General features: G+C 35.2%; 1 protein-coding gene across 3 annotated transcripts in view; it reads left to right on the forward strand.

Annotated features, from left to right (window-relative positions):
* Edil3 (EGF like and discoidin domains 3) overlaps positions 1-20051 on the forward strand; it is a 441307-nt gene that overhangs the window by 175039 nt on the left and 246217 nt on the right. The window lies entirely within an intron of this gene.

The raw sequence follows: 20051 nt of genomic DNA on the forward strand, positions 1-20051 counted from the left end.
TACTTAACACTTTAGTTTTGCTAAGCTAAGAATAATATAACATATAACTCCATCAGTGTGTGTGTGTGTGTGTGTGTGTGTGTGTGTGTGTGTGTTTTGTACTCTCAGCATACATCTGGGTCTCTGGTTCTTCAAATCATTCCAACACTTCTTCCAAGATCAGTATTTAGAACATAGTTAGTATTATATTGGTTTGGCAAAGTGGCACTTGTAGCTCCTACTGTAAAGTTTTGGGCCTCACTAGCCATACCTAGTTGACTAGATTTCCAGTGACACACAACAGCCCTTCTGTTGAGTGGGCTTTAATTCCAATGAAATGGTTGTTGCCTTCCTCCACTAAATAAATGTCATTGCTGCATCTTTAAAGATATATATGATACTGGTCAGTGTTGTGACTCATAGGCATCACAACAGGATATGACAATTGGTTCATCTTCTCTCTTGTCATCTTTCATATTACTGTCCAATACCATGACTATTATTATTCAAATAATTGACCTATAAAATTACTGAGGCTGTGGACTATCTATATCAATATTTCTCAATATACCTAGATTCTGACATATAGTAAGCTCACAACCTTTGTTTCTGAGTAATGTATACAATTTCACTGATTATTTCAGCACTAAATAGACAATCGTAAATCTTTTTATTTCTTTGTCTATATCCCATTTTAATTAGATTTATACAATAATTTTTAAAGCTTTTCTGCAAGAAACATCCTTCTATAAGCTATTCTATATTAACCAAGTAGAAATAACACATTTGCCACTAACAGGTAATGATGGTACTTTGAAAATACTTTGCCCCTGTTAAACTGATTTGAAAGAGAAACATAGAACTACTATAGTTAAATAGTTGATTGACTATACCACATCTTATTAATTACTTAAAACATTTATTAAATTTTGTTGTTCATTTCTGATATTGTATTTTAATTACATTTTGCCCCTTTCTCCCTCCAAAACTTGCCATATAACACCCCTTTACTCATGGCTTCATTTTTCTTTAATTGTGATTACATGTGTGTATATGTATGCATGTATATGCCTGAGTATATGTATATATGTTTCCATGGCTATTCATTTGTACTGAACAACCAGTTGGTGTGGTCTTTTCTAAGGAAGACTACCTCTCATGCACACAGCTTTACTCAGTTACATGTAGTACTTTGTGTGTGAGTGTGTGTAATGTTGAGGGCTTGTGGACTTTCCCTTGTCCAATTTGGCATGTTTATTGGTATTCTCATTTTTCAGTTCATGTATTCTAAGTTATGTTAGTAAGACTTTATAGTCATAGCTTCAGATGTTAATAGGAGAATCTCACTACAAAGTCCCTAATCCTCTGACTCTTACAGTCTTTCTGCACCCTCTTCTGCAATGTTCCCTGAGTCTTAAATGTAGGAGTTTGTATAGATATATCCATATGTATCAAGCTCCAGAACTCTTCATATTGATTGGTTGTGGTTTTCTGTAGTGTTCTCTGTCTGCTGCAAATAGGTTTTCCTTATGAGGGATATATGAACCCACATATAGAAATGATGGTTAGGGATTATATTGGTTTATTAAACTAATAGTTGCAAATTCTCCTCTAATAGACACAATCACATTAGCAGTAACTAGTTGGGTAGATTTCCATACCATGTATGCTATCTCTTTTAGTGAGTGTGTCTTAAGTCAAGTTAGAGAGCTATTGGTAATTATTACACTCTTTGGGTTATTGTGCCATACAAGTCATTGACGTAGTCCATGGACATCAAAGTTGATAGGACTCTTTGTTGTTGATTGCTTCCCTCCTTTGGAAGGCGCATGGCACCTTTTAGTAGCATAAAATCTATAATTTGCATGTTGTGTGTTATTTATTTGGACTCTATAACATTTTATAAAAAATAAATTTATTGGAATAAGAAAAGATAATAGAATAAATCCATAGCATTTTGAGTTAGGGAGTAAACTCAGCTTCTGTGTCATCTACATGGTGCCATTTTGGTTATGTCAATAAATTTTACTTAGAACATAAAAATATTATAAATATTAAATTGCAACACTGCAAAAACTAGATTTTGCCACTTATTTTAATGTTTTATAAGCATATTTATTACAGTATTAAATATAATGTCAGAGTCCAAAGAAAGTGATATTAAAGTGGAATATTTATCTTTTTATCATTTGAATTAGAATGAGGTGGGCTTCAAGGTTTCATAACTTTCATAAGTGGATCTATGACATTTATGAACTATAGTCAATCTTAGTAACATTCAGTAGAAACTGTGAGCTGCAATAGTTTCTTTTAGAAGGAATACAGTAATTATTGTGGTGCTGTGCAAAATTTCCATATCTATATTCATGTGATTAATGTAACATGGAATTTACAATTTTAAGTGCATAATACTGGAAATGTAGAAATGAAGATTTTATAGTAATGCAGATCTGGCTATATATATTTAATACTTATGTGGATTATAAAGTGAATTGAGCTTAATAGCTCAACATTTCTAACTGAGTTTGCAATGATAATATATTGTTACATACATTAAGTGAATTCTTAGCTTCTCCATAATTATCTACTATACTTATAGGCATATAGGAGCTGTGATACATTTATTTATTTATTTATTTATTTATTTATTTATTTATACTTTTTTGCACTGGTTAGCTGCATGAGTGAAGCTTTGCAGAACATTTCTCATTACCATGGTATAGCAGTGTAAACTGGCCTCTAACCAGAATGAATTCATAAGAATCAGTCTTAGATGTACAGAAAGACTTCAGGGTTATTGAATGATAGTAATACCTACCTCTAAAACCAGCAGGGGACAGATAACAAAGATTCAAATGAAACAGGGCAAAAAAGGGAGAGGAGCTCCATACAAATCTAAAACCAAGAATCATTCCTTTGTGCATTCTTAACTGCTTATTTTTCATTTTCATTGAACATTCTTTTATTTCTCAGGTTTTCTCTTATGGGCCGAATGAGCCAAAATTTAATAGCTAAATATATTGATATGATTTAGATTGTATTTGTAGCTTGTCCTGTATTAATATGAAAGTAACTCTCCAGATTAGGAAAAGGAGCAAACAGAATGTCCAGTTGAATTTAAATAATGTCACTTAAAAGAGCATGCTTCCTTCACCTAACTCTTCATTAGCAGCTGTGATTTTCTTACATTCAGTAGGTGTGTGCTGATGCTTATACATGTGTAAAGCAAAGGATGCTTATAAATGCATGTACTAAAATAAAATTTGTATATGTCCTGGTGTTTAGTGTTTATTTTGGATGAAAATCTGTTTGTAATTAGCAATTACTACTGGACAAAAGTGTTATTTCCCTGATAATTTTTTCCTTGCCTATAGCTGTTGTGTTTACGTTAGTTATACCCTGGCATTAGATGGTATAATTCCATTAGACTTCATTTTAGATTGTTTCCACTTTTCTCTGAGCTATTTCTTTTAATTAACAGGCACATCCATCGACATTAATTTTTTACCTACATCAAGGAACACTTATGCTCCTGAGGCACATTCTCCACATCTTACCAGTGTCTAGCTTATGAATGTTATTTCTGCAAAGATTTCTCATCTGTTCTCTCCCTGCTTTGCTCTGTCAGCAGGTGGCATCAATGCTCATACCCCAAAATGTTATTTCTGGAAAGGGGTCATTCGTAGACATTCTGTCAGCACTTCTCATTACTTCATATCTTAATCAATCTAGTCCAGGCCTCCTTTTGTGCCTTTCCTGAGCAAGGATAGCGATCTTGAACTTGTTTACCCTACCTTCACTCATCCTTTTCAAATATTATCTATACTGCCCAAAGAATTTTCTTTCAAGTTGAACCTAGGCCAGGTATCTTATTTTTAAATCTTTTTTGTGCCTTTCCTGAGCAAGTTTTGTGATCTTGAATTTGCTTACTTTATATCACTCATTCTTTTCAAATTTTATTTACACAGCCCAAAGAATTGTCTCTCAAGTTGAATCAGGACAGATATCTTATTTTTAAACCATCTCAGTGTTTTTCTTACAGCAACTTTTCCATATATGCCTGTAAGGGATTTCCTGATTCAGTTTCTTTCTATCTCTTTAACCTTGATCTGTTTACTCAAGCTACACAGACCTCCTTATAGCCTTTTATTTTTATCCAACTTCTGCTTCCATAGTGATAACATGGAATATGTATCTTTCTTTATTACAGTTTTTACTTAGTGTTTGGCTTTTAATTTTGGTTTTGCTTTCTTCACACTACTTCTAATATATTGCTATGTCACATTACACTTTCTTGAGAGTTCTATCTTGATGTGGTTATTTGATTAGTCAATTGCTCTATTTCTGGTCATTATATAATATAAAAAGTACTATTAAGAAATACCTGTGTCTGGAACTAATAACATTATTCTGACATGAATGATTAGGCTAACCAACAAATGTGTGAACTAATGAATCTACACAAACTGATAAATATTATATTGGGGGAAATAAAAAGAAATAATAGGAAAGGGCTGGTGGAAATGTAATCTTAGAAAAAATAGAATTACTTTTACAGAGTAAAATAAGAAAAACATTTAGAGGTAGGAAGATATTTAAAGAGTGTAAAAGTAAATTATATTCACCATAAGTAATTGTTATCTCAGAGGCTTACTGCTGAATAAGCTCACTCTTTCTAGCTCTTTTGGAGGTCTGGCTAGCTGATTCAACTAAGCTGTTCTGGTCCAAACTTCTTTCCAAGCTTACTGATTCAATTTGGCTTCTCTTGGCTTCTCACTGAATTGTTCTGTTTGGCCTAAAACTAATTCTGGCAATCTGTTCTAATTGTCTGCCTTTTCAGTTGCCTTCAACTGTGTCTGCTGAATGAACTGAATGTAACTGAACTCAGATTCATTACACTGTCTCCTGTACTGTCTGACTAATTGAACTCAATTGACTCCACCCACTCTTTCCTTGCACTCTATTATGTATCCCCTTTTTCCTGTTTTCATGAGAGTTGAGCACATCCTATCTCTGACTCATTCTGTCAACTTTTTCTTTGATTTGGTACTTTGTCTGTTCCTCAATTAGACGTCAATGTTAGGGATTAAAGGTGCATACTAAAGACATGTCTGTATTCCAGCCAGATTGTACAGACCTACATCTTTGGATATGATCCCTTGCCAAAGAAGTCATGTTGCTGGATTAAAATTACTTTACAAAACAGAATTCATGGAGTACAGCTGACTATTTTGTGTTAGAAGTTTAAGGTAACATTACTTGGTTAAATATTATGTCTCAAAATTTTGAAGAGTTGAATTAATATTACCCACATAAAATTGTACAAGTGGATATGTTTTGGACTTATAGATCGCATGAGGTAACAGAAACTCTTGATTAGCAATTGATTAGAAGTATCTCGATATTATAATTTATTAAATGAACCATTAATTACCCATTTAAAGTTTTTTAAGAATGTATGTGTGTATGTCTCTGTGTGTGTATGTGCTGATAACATGAAAGCACAGATGGTCTGATAGAGGAAGAGAAAGGTGTTTATTTAAATATTGTTGTATACAATATATTTTGGTCATTTTCTCCTTCACCTACTCTTCTAGATATTCCCCACTTCCCTTTTTACCCATTCAACTTTGTCCTCTCTCTCTTTCTCCCTGTCTCTCTGTTCTCTCTCTCTCTCTCTCTCTCTCTCTCTCTCTCTCTCTCTCTCTCTCTCTCTCTCTCTCAAGAAAGTGAACAAAGAACCAAAAGACCAGTATCAAAATGAACACCAATAAGACTAAAAGAGCCCAAACAGTACAAATTACACAAAAGATCACAATAAACATAAACAAACAAATATACAGAGTTTGATTTTGTTGACCATATCTACTCCTGGGCATGACACATGCAATGGAGTGTGGTTGATTTATCTTAAAGGAGGATAGGAGGAGTTATATAGAAAGGATAATGAAATAAACCTGGAAAAAAATTATTTGGGGTAAGGGATGAATTCATCCCAGGATGGGGATGGGAGGGCACTGGAACAAGAATCAAGGACAGAGGATTAACTGACTGTGAAGTATAATGATACACACGTATAAAATGGCATAATAAAATCCATTAATTTGTATGGTAACCTAAGAAATTAAATATTTTAATGTTTGCATCATTTAAAAAGTATAAATGATGGAAAGCTGTGTTTCTCAAATGGGATAGCTCAAATGATGTTTTAAAAACAAGAGTACACATCTCACCGGTAGCAATTTTTAATAATGGTATCCTTGATTGTATGACTTAATTTCATTTATCTTTTGAAAAATCTTCATCCTGACTCACATAGTGGCTGCACCAGTATGCATCACCACCAGCAGTGAATACGAGTCCTCATCAGTCCCCACATACTAACTACAGTACATTGTAATTTCTTTTCTAATTTACGTTTTCTGATGCCTAAGGATGTTGAACATCTTTTTCCAGAATTTTTGAATCTTTTAATAACTCTCTATTCAGTTCAGAAGCACATTTATTGGTAGAAAGATATGGTACTTAGGAGCATTTAATTCTGTGAGTGAGTTTGTGGGGGGTCTGGGGGGAGGGGAGGAAGTAGAAGGTTGTCCACACAAGTAAATCAAGGATCTAGGAAGGAGAAAATGTGGGAAGTAAAAATCTTGAAAGCATAGGTAAGAGAATTGAGTATATGTGACATGAACTGGTAACGAGGTGGGAAAGACTCAGTTTTCATTAAGGGGCTGGCCACTGGGAGTAGCATCATGCTTCAGTGAAGAATGTGGACAATAGAAATGGACTTGGAGCCGGGTGGTGGTGGCGCACGCCTTTAATCCCAGCACTTGGGAGGCAGAGACAGGCGGATTTCTGAGTTTGAGGCCAGCCTGGTCTACAGAGTGAGTTCTAGGACAGCCAGGGCTATACAGAGAAACCCTGTCTCGAAAAACAAAAACAACAACAACAAAAAAAAACAAAACAAAAAGAAATGGACTTGGCATAGTTTTCTTCTTGGGGCAGTGAATCTAGTGTGTACTTGACAGGAATGGGAACCAAGTGTGATCAGGTGCATTATATGAAATTCCCAAATAATTAAAACATTATTTTGGCGGAAAAAAAAAAAAAAAACACTTTTATTGGAAGATGGGGTTGAGTAAGAAGGGCTCAGAACAAGAAGTAGAACCGTGGTTCTCAATCCATGGCTCGCAACCACTTTGGGTTGTCCGATGACACATTCAGAAGGGTCACCTACAACAATCTGAAAACACAGATGTTTGCAATATGATTCATAAGAGCAGAAAACTTAGTTACAAAGTAGAAGTGACAATAAAATAATGGCTGCGTGTCACAACAACACAACAAACTGAATTAACAGTCTCAACATTAAGAAGGTTGAGAGCCATTGACCTAGAGGGAAGTAGAAGAGGATGAGTAAGAGCAGTGTGTATACAAATATCATAAGGAAACACATTCTTTTGAATGCTCTTTCTAAAAACCTAGCAAAAAACAAAACCAGAACAGTTATGTATGATGTATTCTCTGCTGTCAGAACAACTTATTGTTTCTTATCAATGACTCACAAAGTAAATGTCTTTACTTCAGATGACATGATAATGCCACTCACAAATTCTCTTAGCATCTCTCTTTAATATGTTTGTACAAAATGGAGTACTAGGACCTCTGGTTGTATTTATGTAACTCCTAGCTGCCCTAGACAATGTCCAGCCACTTCTGTTTGGTATGGTTTCAATATAATGCAATGTGAACATGCAAATGGAGTTAATGATTTTTTTTTTCTGGCTATTCACTGTTTTGATATGGGCTCTGTTTTGCTTTGCTTTGCGTTTTGCTTTAGATGGATTTGGTGACCTTTTCTGTGTTTGAGTAAGCTTCCCCAGTGCTTTCATTCTGTGATTAAGAGGCTTTCACTATGCAACCAGTTTGACATGGTCATTACTTAATGCTCACTTAACAAAATTCTACAAGACCAAATTATCACAGTGGGTGAAGGAACAGATGGCCAGCTGGCTAGAATCCATGCTTGCTTTGTTTGATGATTTCTCAAGTCTGCCACAAAGAAGCCACATGTGCGACCTTAGGAGGCAGTCCAAACAGCAACTGGCCTGTCCAGCTGTGCTTCAGCATCCTCAGCTGTGAAGTTTGAGTCTGTGCCTTTCCCATCTGAATGAAACTGGAATTACCTCCTGCAGGGGCCTCTCTGCTCAGTAATTAAAATGGCAATCAGGAAGGACAGATTTCAAGAGGTAACACAAATTCTTCCACCACATCCAATTACTGTCTTCAAAGTAAAAGGGATGGTGAAAAAGTGCATCTATTTTAAAAATTCATTAATTGATAAGATGGTGCACCATCTGATACTTTAAATACTGCAACATAATTCAACAAAGAAATTATGGCTTGACTCCAAGCTCCAAATGGGTAGTATAATAAATAGGGTTACAAAACCTATATCTGTTCTGCAACCATTACTGTTTGCTATTGATTGTGATAGAAGTTTAGCATACAAATTGAAATTATAAATATTTCAGTCACCATCCATGTTTGAAGCGCTATCAAGTGTGTATTATATTAGGATCTGATGATAAAGAATTAAGCTCAGAGGTATACTTTGTACAAGCAGTTAATAATGGACTCAAGGAAACAAAGGAAACCTATCATACAGTTACAAATGAAACAGTATTCAGCGAGATGTTGAGAGGTACAGCCAGCAAGCTGAGTAGGAGGTGAATAAGGTGAAGAGCTGACAGGGAAAGATTGATGAAGAACATGGAAATTCTCTAGTTGCTTAGAGGTGCATGTAACATAGTGAGATTGCCTATGCTCCAGAATCATGGGCTCAAATATTTCTATAACAATCTTATAGAAAACGGGTCTCTATTCTATTGTTAATATATTCCTCTTCTGCTGACATATGGAAGATAATGTAACAGTTGGTAGCTGAAGGAAATCTTGAGTGATATCTTTGGGCTCTATACCACCTGCTAATGTGAATCCTTAAGTTTTTCTTCTGCTTTTATTTGTGTTTCTGCTTCTGCTTCAGTGTTTGCCAGAATGTGTCTTCATGTGCTAGCAGTGACTGTAGAGGCCAGGAGAGGGTGTTGAACCATTTAACAAAGAGTTGCAGGCAGATGAGAGCTGACAAGTAGGTTCTGGGAATTAAATCTCATTCATTAAGAAGAACAGACAGGGATATTAATCCTTGAGCCATTTCCCCAAGTTTCTTTTTTTTAGTACATAGCTGGTGAACTCTGATGCACATCATTATTATAGAAATGTCCTGCACAGGTTTTTCTTTGTTTTTGTTGTTTTTGTGTTTGTTTTTTGTTTTGGTTTTTTTAATCATCCCTCTAGATAAAACTCTTTGACATGATTTCTTTACATTAGTTAAAAATTCTTGACCACTGGGTTATAAATTATGTACATTAGAAATTTTCGTAGAATTTATAACATTGAAACTCTGATTTGTTTTTCCTTTCTATGCTTATTTTCTATATCTGTAATCTTTATACCATTGATAGTGAAGGAGCTTAAAAATGTCCCTTGAGCTTCTATTTACTAAATTTAATAATGATATAAAAATATAGTGTGATATCTATTAATTCAGCAATGATTTCTAGATGGTAGGTCTTCTATTAATTGGTATTTGTAGACCTCACTTTATAAGATTCTTTTAGAAAGTCATAGATAAACATTGTTTTGTCTTGTGTTCACTACACATGGACCTACAAATAAAATCACACCATCTTCAGACAGTAAACATATGCCCAGAAATAACATCTTGATGACTTTTTAAAAGCATATATAGTAAGACTACAGAAAATGCTACATTTCTGCTTGGGTGATAAAATATTCAGAGCTGAGGTTTCCCATCATGCAGGTTGGGTTTTAAGGCTTGTTGCCACCATTGTGAAAGATGGGTGACTATGGGAAAGGATAGAGGTCACTTTACAACAAGGTAATAGCTGGCATTTGAAATGGTAGATCATATTGCTCAAATGTAGTGTCATATTTTGAAAGTTTACATATATATATATGTATATATATATATACATATATATATGTACTTTATTGATGAGTAATGTATCATGTGATATACCTGTGCCACAATGATTAAATATATTTACCAATGTGGTATGTCTAATAACTTACTCAGAAAATTTATGATTTTCAACCAACAAGCCGAATTCTAAAGAGTTTTGAGAGAATAGAGCTCAACTGAAGAAAATGTTTTTTTGTTTTTTGGGGGTTTTTGGTTTTTTTTTTTTTTTTTTTTTTTTTTGACATTCTCTTCTCTTGTACCATTTCTTGTCCTCCTTGATGAAACCCAGGTCATCTAGGGGAATCATTAGAGAATACTCCTTAGTCACTGCTGCTAAATTGGAGTGCTTTCTTGGTCTCCCTCATTTGAAAACCCATTTATCACTGCACTATCAAATTAAGTTACTTTTACTGCTGAAAATATAAATGTTATCAGTTAATACAATATTAATAATAAATTAGGACTGTGGTTCCCGTCATCATCTCCATTTACATAAGTGAGCAGCTAACTCAAGGAGTCTAGCTAGAGAACGTTACCCTCTTTGAGAGGAATGAATATCAGGAACTGCAAAATATGAAGAGTCTTCTATGATAGAAATGTACATTCTCAAGTTCCTGAGGTTGAAATTCCAAATACAAGGTGTTTTCTTGTTGTCCTCACTTAGCATTTAGGTGAGACAGAACCATTTCTCACCTTTCGTGTGACTAAATACAGTCTCCTAGTGTATACCAGATGAATAGATGAGGGCATCCACATATGACTCCATTCAACCTTGATCATTTCCTTACAATTTCTGGGTCCCAGCATACTCTCGTTTTAAGATCCTAGTGATTAGGGCATTATTAGTAGATTGGGTATAAAATGGCCTTTAAAAGTCCCATAGATTAAAGTCTTTGCTCCCAGAAATGTACCTAATCTGTGAAAAGTGCTAAGATCATAAAAGCACAAACTAAATCAATGGATTAATCCACTTACTAAATCATTGCAATAGGAGGTAGGGGCTGGGTCAGAGGGATCTGTCACTATCATTGTTTTTCCTAAGTGACCTCCTCCTTATATCTACTGCTCCTCTCCCTCTTCCCTTTCTCTCTCCCTCCCTCTCCCTCTCCTTCCCTTAATCTCTCCCTCTCTTCCCCTCTATCTCATGTGTGAGTGCATATGTGTATGCATGTGTGTGTGTATGTATCCTGCCACAAAACAAGACTTGTGGTTCTATATTTTTATTTTGACCTAGTATTAAAAAGCAGTATTTTTATTATTAATTACTTGAGAATTTCAGAAAATATATTTTGAAAATATTCAACCCTTCAATTATTCTCCTTACCACCCTCTCAAATACTCCTGCCCTTCTCACCCAGCTTTCTGACTTTGAGACTTCTTTCTTTCTTTCTTTCTTTCTTTCTTTCTTTCTTTCTTTCTTTCTTTCTTTCTTTCTTTCTTTTGTCTACTCCACCTCCTTCAACTTCTCTTTCTCCTTCTTCTTTCCTTCTCTATGGAGTTTCAATTTGTGTTGCTGAACTAGTCTTGGGATTGGAGCTTGATCTGGTATATGGTCATTCCATCAGTAATCATATTTTGTTTGTTGTTGGAAAAAAAAACAATCAAAAACCAAATAATCAAAGACTTCCACTCTCAAAAGCCATCACATGCTAATAATTCCATAGCTAGTAGTAGACTTACATATCCACCTCCCACACTTTATTTTGAGATTTTTCAAGGCCTTGCCCCTAAAAAACCCCAATTAATCCCTGTCCTTTGTGAATGTTTTAACTAGAATAACTGAATATTCAAAGATAAGATCTGAAAATGAGAGAAAATATGTAATATTTATTTTTCTATGTCTGGATTATTTCAGTCAAGACTGTTGCATATAGCTACACCCATTTACCCTTCTTGTTATTGCTCAACAACCATGATTTACCTCTCTTCTTTTCAAGGCCCATCTGTCTGAATGTCTCACCGTATCACAAAGGCCTGTGCAAATGAGACCACACCACCATTGACCAAAGCTTCTGAAAAGAGTGTTTGAACAAATTTTTGTTCTTAAACTTTTTTCTCTTAAATATTTTTAACAGGAATAAAAAAATTGACATCTCAGGCATCAATAAATAAAATTTGCAGGGCACAATTCATATTTACAAGGTCCTTGCAGTTATAAATTGATAAACATTGACTCATGGAATTATACTGTATTTAGAGTGGGCTGCAAATATGTGACTTGTATGGAAAAAAGAAGAGGGGAGATACAGTGAGAATTTTGGTCTCTTTAAGAAACATAGATAGTATGTTTTCATTTTAATCCCAGGTGTGAGTTATGGCTGTGTTTCAGATTATTCACAGTAGCTCACTATGATGAGCTACTTTGGTTTCTAGCAGAGACATGATTTTGCTAGCTGCAGTTAGTTTCTGCAATTGTGTGACCTGGGAATTTGGGGGACTTTTCAGAGAACGTATTATAGCCAAGGCCCCAAAAGGTTGGGAGTGGGTTGTTGTTTGCTTGCTCTTGGTTACTGTTGGTTTTGCTGATAGTTTCATAATTAATCATGCATAATGAAGAAAGAAGAAGAAATTAGATATCCTGGCTGCAGTGATCAAACTTTCCCCAAAGAACTCAGTGCTCCTCCTAATGAGCAAGAAGTAGTCTAACTACAGCAATGCCCCCCTTTCTATTTCTATCCTTTATTCTCTCCTATCTAGTGTTAGGGGGTTGAAATGACAGAAAAGGGGTGTAAAAGGGTAGAAGAAAGAAGAACCACAAGGTAGCAAACACTACTGGAGGAAAACAAGGAGCAAGAGAAGATGAGTGTGAAGACAGGTGGGGATTGACAGGATGTTCTGAATAACCAAGTGATGTTGCCAGTGACCTTGTGCCGGTGCCAATGACCACATGACATCATTATCAGGAGCCCCCCCCCAATGTAATTTTTTTTTGAGAGAGACAGAGAGAGAGAGAGAGAGTGTGTGTGTGTGTGTGTGTGTGTAGTTAATGCCTTGGTGTCTATTTTGTATCTTCCAGAGCTCAGAGGGAATGTTTTTGCTGTTTCATGCTACAGAGTGAGTGGAAATTAGCTGCAGCTCTCCTAAATGAATACAAGCCCAGGAAAGCATGCTGTGCAAGCAGTGGTCAACCAGGGCCTCCCGCAGACCTCCCACAGACACTCGCATACTGACATGGTGTGTTCTGCAGGGGACAGTTTGTCAGCATGAACTGGAAAAAAAAAAAGCCTGCTTAGCACAGATTTTAATTTGCACGATTTTCCCCAGAGCTTTTAAAGTTTGAAGAGAAATCTTATTAATCTTGCTGGTTTTCCTCAATAATGGATTTTTTAAATTTTGTTTAGAGTAGTTTAATTATTAACAAAATTATTAACAAAAACAGAAAGAGACTACATAGAAGAGAGTTTTAAGGCACCTATTCTGTAAGCATATCTGAAATAATTTCCTTTTTTCAATAGGGTTTTTAATATATCTTTATTCTTATTTTAGATGTGTTTTGGTGTGTGTGTGTGTGTGTGTGTGTGTGTGTGTGTGTGTGATTAGGTGTGTCTGCAGAGTATAGAAGAGGATGCTGGATACCTACAGCTACATGGGTCTATATGACTGGCAACAGGGGTACTTCCCAGTACCGGAACTCATATGTTACAAGAACGGTATTAACTGTTGAGTCATCACTGTATTCTGCCAACTAGTTTGAAAAAATAAATAAACACAGTGTGAAATGACAACAAGAAAAAAATCCAAGTCTTAGTAAATGTAAACACAATACTTAGAGAGTACTTCCATATGTTTATTAAGAGTTGTGACTAACTTTTGAGTCTTAACTATTTCTCATTCAAATGTCCAGCAACACTTTGAAAGTCCAAATTTAATGACAACATTTGTGTTTATTTATTATGTAATTTAATGTACACCTTCAATTTTAAGTACTAACGCCAAGATTTTGGAGGCATAACATACAACATAGACCAATCCTGAATGTACATCTTCGTGGAAGTGATAATGTATTTGCTTCCTAATATTCTGTCTGTTCTCTACAACAGTCATAATTGGGGCACAGTGTTCATGTTCACTGTTTAAGAGGATAACTGTGTTACACATATGAAAATAATTTTAACTCTGCTATTAACATTATGAAGAGATGGAAGCAAAACAGCACAGTATTTGAATCTATTGTTTTTGTAAGCAATTAATCTTGTTGACATACTTATATGAACTTGCATAAAGATGCCTGGAAGAATGTTGCTGAACTCAGTTGTTCATTAATTTTGATCACATGCTGTCCCCATTATGTTAGGAACTACTTAAAGATTCCCCAGAAAAGTATTAAAGCATTGATTTACAAATTCCCAGAAGCCTTTTGAATTTGAAAGTTCACTTATGTTTTTTTTTTTAAGAGTTATATCACCAAACGTATTGGTCTAGTAAAATAGTTCATAATAGCAGCCATAAGTGAAGCACCAGTCTCTGTGTTTCTTAATGTCTGTAATTCAAAACGGTGCCAAGTTCTTTAGATTGCTGTTTTGAGTGGAAAAGCATTGAGGACAGATTTGTAAGTGTTCTTTCTCTTAAAACCTCTAAGTGGCTCAGAAACACTAATTTGTTTTCAAACTTTGGTTGTGGTTACATTTTTTTTAATGCTATGTATAAGTCACCTGAACCAGTGGCGACGAATTACAATAGACATAGGAGACATGCTTCAAATATAACAAAGCCTTGGCTGTTAAAGTTAGCAACATAGAATGTAAGGGGAGAGGGGAGAAGAGATGTAAAATGGCTAAAGTTCATTATATAAATGTATGAACCTGTCAAACAGTAAAAATTTTTAAAAGATTATTATAATGCCTGGGGGAAATCTCAGAATTAAATTTCTAGAAACCATTACCTAAACAATGAAAGGTATTAATCCTAAGTGTGTACCACTCACAGTACCGGTGAGCTGTGAAATTTTCTTTAAAATCAACTGCACAAAGTTGAAAATGAAATGCACTCTGATATTATGAGCTGCTTCTTTCTGGTGCCGTCAATCCTAACTCCACTGAAAGCATTGATCACAAGGTACTGGCACAGTGCCTACACCACAGTTAGTGCCTTGGGAATAGATACTACTAATGGAAGGGCCAGTTTTATTCTTATCAGTACAAAAAAAAACTGCTTCACATTTTATAAGCAGTTAATTTTATTTATCAGTATACCAAGATCTAAAATAATACTTTCCGTATCAACTTGCTATCTGGATGTGACTAAATGGCACAAAAATAAAAGTCTCCCCATATCCCTTATTTGTATGTGATTAACCTTCTTATCACTTGGAGAAAAGATAACGGGAAATCATTGCCATATTTTTTGTTCCTGTCCCATATCAAGTACAAAACAATTTTTACCACCAAGCAAGTTTTGTGGGTGCTCACCTATTTTATCTTTATGTCCTAACTTATTTTATAGTCATCTCTCTTTATTCAGGTTCAAAGTATATGGCTTTATTGTTATGTGGATTGTTTGATTAACAAAATAAAGCTCTATCAATAATGTTATATGATGCTACATTTTTAATAATAATATATTTGTCAAAGAACTAGGATATATGCAGTCATAATGAATATTAATACAATTCTGCAATTTAAAAATAGCAGTTTTAAAGCTTCAACCATACTAGAAAGATAAAAAGAGATCCTGGTTACAAATTCTGAAGGCCTGAAACTTGTAAAGTACACAGAAATCAAAGAAAAAAAAGAAAAAAAAAGAGCAACCAAGTTAATTTATGAAAAGAAAGAGTAACACTATTGATATTTTAAAGAATAAACCTAAAAGGGGGTGTGGTACATAGATGCCATTACCACTGGTTATTGACATGGGTTCATTTTGTCAGATGTAACAGAAGCCCAGAAATCTACTGTGGAGGAACCAGGATTCTTCCCATATGATATTTATGGCCTCAAGCAAAGGGGATAGGAAGCCTCTCATCTCAGCACTCAAGCTTTCTGCCTTGAGAAATCAAAGAGTGCATGAAAGGTGTAGAGAGACTGGAGGCTGGAGCTGACTCAGTGGTTAAAAGTGATTGCCCAATAATCATGAGAACTAGAGTTCAGATCTCAGCACCACATAAATAAGTCAGGAATCCCTACAAAACCCTGAAACGAGCCTGGAGGATTGCTGCGGCATGTTTGCTTCCAGCCCAGTTAGTTGTACAGGCTGAAGAAACACCAGGTTCAGGGTCAGACTTGCCTCAAAGGAAGGAGTGAGAAGTGATATACAAGGTCAAAATAGACTTTTTTCTAGATGCAGGAATAGATGATCCCAACTGAGAGAGTACACACACACACACAGAGACAGACAGACAGACAGAGAGACAGACAGACAGACAGACAGACAGACAGACACAGAGACATGGAGACATAGAGGAGGGAGGGAAAGAGGGAGAGAGAGATGCACACAGAGACACAGAGACACAAAAACACACACACAGATATAGACATAAGTACATACAAAAATAAACAAATCTAAAGAATTTATAGAATCAGGCATACATATAATTATGATTAAAATCTACTGGTGTAATTGAATTCAAAGATTATACTAATGATAAAAAGTATCATTAGCATTAGAGCCTTTCTATCTATATCTTCAATATCTAATATATTCATTCTGATCCAATTGCTAAAGACTCTGAGATGCTTACATTAGGGGAGGCTTTTGAGTGCTGTATTATTTATAGAAATATGCTCTGTGAATTCATGCTGGCTGTTTACATCTGTCATAACTAACATTAATGCACAGACTGACAACTTGGGAGCAGACCTGGCTTGCTAGAAAAACTGTGAATTTTGTAGTCAGGCAAAGTATGATAAAAGATTTGCTTTCTGATTACACGTGTTACTTAACCTCTTTGTGTCTGTTTGCCCCCTAAATCCAGGGTATATTCTTACAATATATATTTAAAAAAAAAAATAAGAACTTAACTGACTCTAGAAAAAAAAAATCCTAGTCCCACGTGATTTAGTTCATCCTTGTCCTTAAAAAACAAAAACATTGGATTTCATGGACTGAGAAAAATACCAGCAGTAATGGTAATCCTTTCCTAAAGCCTTGGTGGCAGCTGAGGTCATGATCCCCTTTGGGATGCAAATACAAAGAGCTCTAACTAAAAAAACTCTCATCTGTAGAGAATCCCAGAGACTGAAACAAGACTACTCAACAGAACTGTGTTCCTAGGCAGTTTAAGACTTAGGATTCTTCCATCAAATCTTTCTCCAGGTTTCTGTTTTTAACTGGAGTCCACTGGACTGCATACCCCGCACCACTTCTTCCCTTCTACTAGAATGAAGGGTGTAAAAATGCCACGGATTTCCCTATTGGCTTTCTCTAACACAGCCCAGAGACTCCGGTGGTTAGCTGATGCTGGTGGAGCTAGATCACTAAAAACATAATTCACATAGCATCTGTGCAAATGACTTAAACCTGAATTACAGGCACCACGATTTCTTATTAGATATGTTTCTTCATGAATTAACCACTCAGGACTTTGTCTGCCCTCTCATCATGGAGACTTTATTTTCAGCCTTGTTACGATTCCTCCCCATTGTTCTCTTCTGTATTTCCTCAGTTCTTCCTTGTACTAAACTGTCTGATCTCACCTTCTTGCCTAGTCTAATCTTTTAAAGCTTGTGCTCATAAATGTGCCAGGTCATCCAGGTTCCTTTGCTCCCACTGTTCTTCAGAGAGACTTTCAATGACCCACTGGTTTGCATCAATTTTATCTCCAAGCACGGCCAAAAAAAGGTCTTCCATTCAAATCTTTTATTAATTCCCCATGGAGTTTCTTAAACCTAAGTGAATGTGGGAGAGGTTTCTACTCTCTCTGCTATAATTACTCCACTCTCTCGAGGAAGCAAGAATAGCTTCATTAGTTTGGGTTTTAATAACTATTTTTTTCTCTCAGGTATAATTCCTTAAATCCAATTTTCTTCATGCATAGTATTTTTTAGATTTTGCTGAATTCTTATTATATTATGTTTTTTTATCTGCTAAATTGTAAGACTTTCACAGTGCCCTATTTGTTCAGAATTTTATAATCATTTAAATATATTTTGTGTATTTTTATGTAACATATATGAGTAGCAGTTACCATTTATTGAAAACATGCTTTTGCTTTTTTTTTTTTTCATATTTGGAAGAGAATTGATGCAACAAAACTCTCAGTGTTAATTTTGTTAGATTCTCCCCTCCTGGAATCACAGATACTGAGTTTGAGAGCTGAATGCATCACTAGGAGATACTATTGATCTGATGAATAGCATCAAATTTCTCTAACCTTCATCTTTAAATACCAGCACAACAGCAACCAGGGACTGTATAAGAGAACAGTAACCACTACCTTACTGTTTTGCTGTGAGAAGTAGATGAGACTATTTTGTAAATTACTACGTTCCCACAGTATGATGCATTATAAGATAACTTTTAGAAAACATAAGAAACAGAAAGGAGAACTGGAATGTTTAACACAATGGTTAGCAATGAGGAAAAATTGTTTCAATTGCATCTAAATTTTGTCACGGGTCTTATACTTACTTCATTCTCACAAGAGCAGACTATGTCCCCACTTTAGGGAAGTTACTAAATTATTTGATTCATAACCACTACATGGGACTAAACTATCTACTTTAGGAAACATATTGTTTAAATAATTTTATCATATACTTGAGATTTACAAATTGATAATATGTGAAACACATAGCTACTAAAATGGTTACCATTTTATGATTAATTTTGAGTAAAAATAGTCAGCTTAAATATACTTAATAATTGTCTCCATTGTAATGCAATAGTACTGACATTAATCTTCATGTTGTACATTAGATATCTAGGTACTTTTTTTTTCAGGGATATGAAGATATAGATACTTGTAGTAAAAAAAAAAAAACAGATTTCACAATTTCTTTTCAGTTTTTAAAAGAAATGCTAAAGATGAAGCCTGAGTCTAGGTACTATAGAGTGCCTATAGACTATTTCATGTAATTTTTTTTCATCCAGAAAACCAGAAAGAAGTGGAATGTTTTTCCATATAAGTTTTCTAGAGGAAACAATCAAATCATAATTCTTTTTCTAACATAGGAGCATGGTACCTAATCTCTAATCATGTTAAAATCTAATGTGAGTGAAGATGGTGAATGCCCTCTCTCCTTAAAGTCTACTTTTTCCATTGCGCTCTGTGACCAACATTGCTTGATGTATCCTTTAATAGATGTTCTAAATCTTCAGTATTACTGTAATCCAGTGCTCTGCCTTCCCTCTTGTCCCAGCTGAGAGCTCTTGCTCTTCTCTTGATCTTTTTCCAGGACCTTGGATTTGCTCCTCATGAATTAGCAGGCATTTCATTTCATAACTCCAACATTCATTTTCTAGGATCTGCATATAATTTTTCCCTCGCTAACATGTTCTATTATCTATAATTTAAAAAGTGAATCCCTCTTCTTTGGTCTCCCCCGTCTTCCCCCAGTTTTTATCATCTAATAATGGTCAATTTGACTAACCCAGCCTCACCTTGATGTCTAATCTACTTTTCCAAAAATAAGTCTGAATAAATGCACCTTCTCATCTAGACTCCCTTTCACCTACTGTTCATCAGGGAGACTTTCAATGACCCACTCCTTGTCATTAATTTTGTCTTATAGTAGAACAAGGCAAAGGTCTTACATTTTAATCTTTTCAAATTATTTTGGTTTCTTGGTCATTTTTTATCTTAAGGAAAACATTCCTTGATTTCCCTAGAATCATTTAGAATCTCTTCTCTGGATTCTGTCTTCACTCAGCACTTACTCTAGAAAACTGAATGTGGTATAGAGCATTGTACTGCATGCTTATGAAGGACAAAGAACATCAGGACAGCTTGGGTTCTTATCAGAAACCCTCAGACTGTGACACAGCCTGTCACTTCTGAAAGAAGAAAACAAGGAAGAAAAGAAAGCATTGTCTACATAAAGCTTCAGATTGACAGGGTTTTCCAGCATGGCTTGGCTCTATAGAGTGGAGCATC

This window comes from Arvicanthis niloticus, chromosome 29, assembly GCF_011762505.2.
Source record: "Arvicanthis niloticus isolate mArvNil1 chromosome 29, mArvNil1.pat.X, whole genome shotgun sequence".
Taxonomy (NCBI): Eukaryota; Metazoa; Chordata; class Mammalia; order Rodentia; family Muridae; genus Arvicanthis; species Arvicanthis niloticus.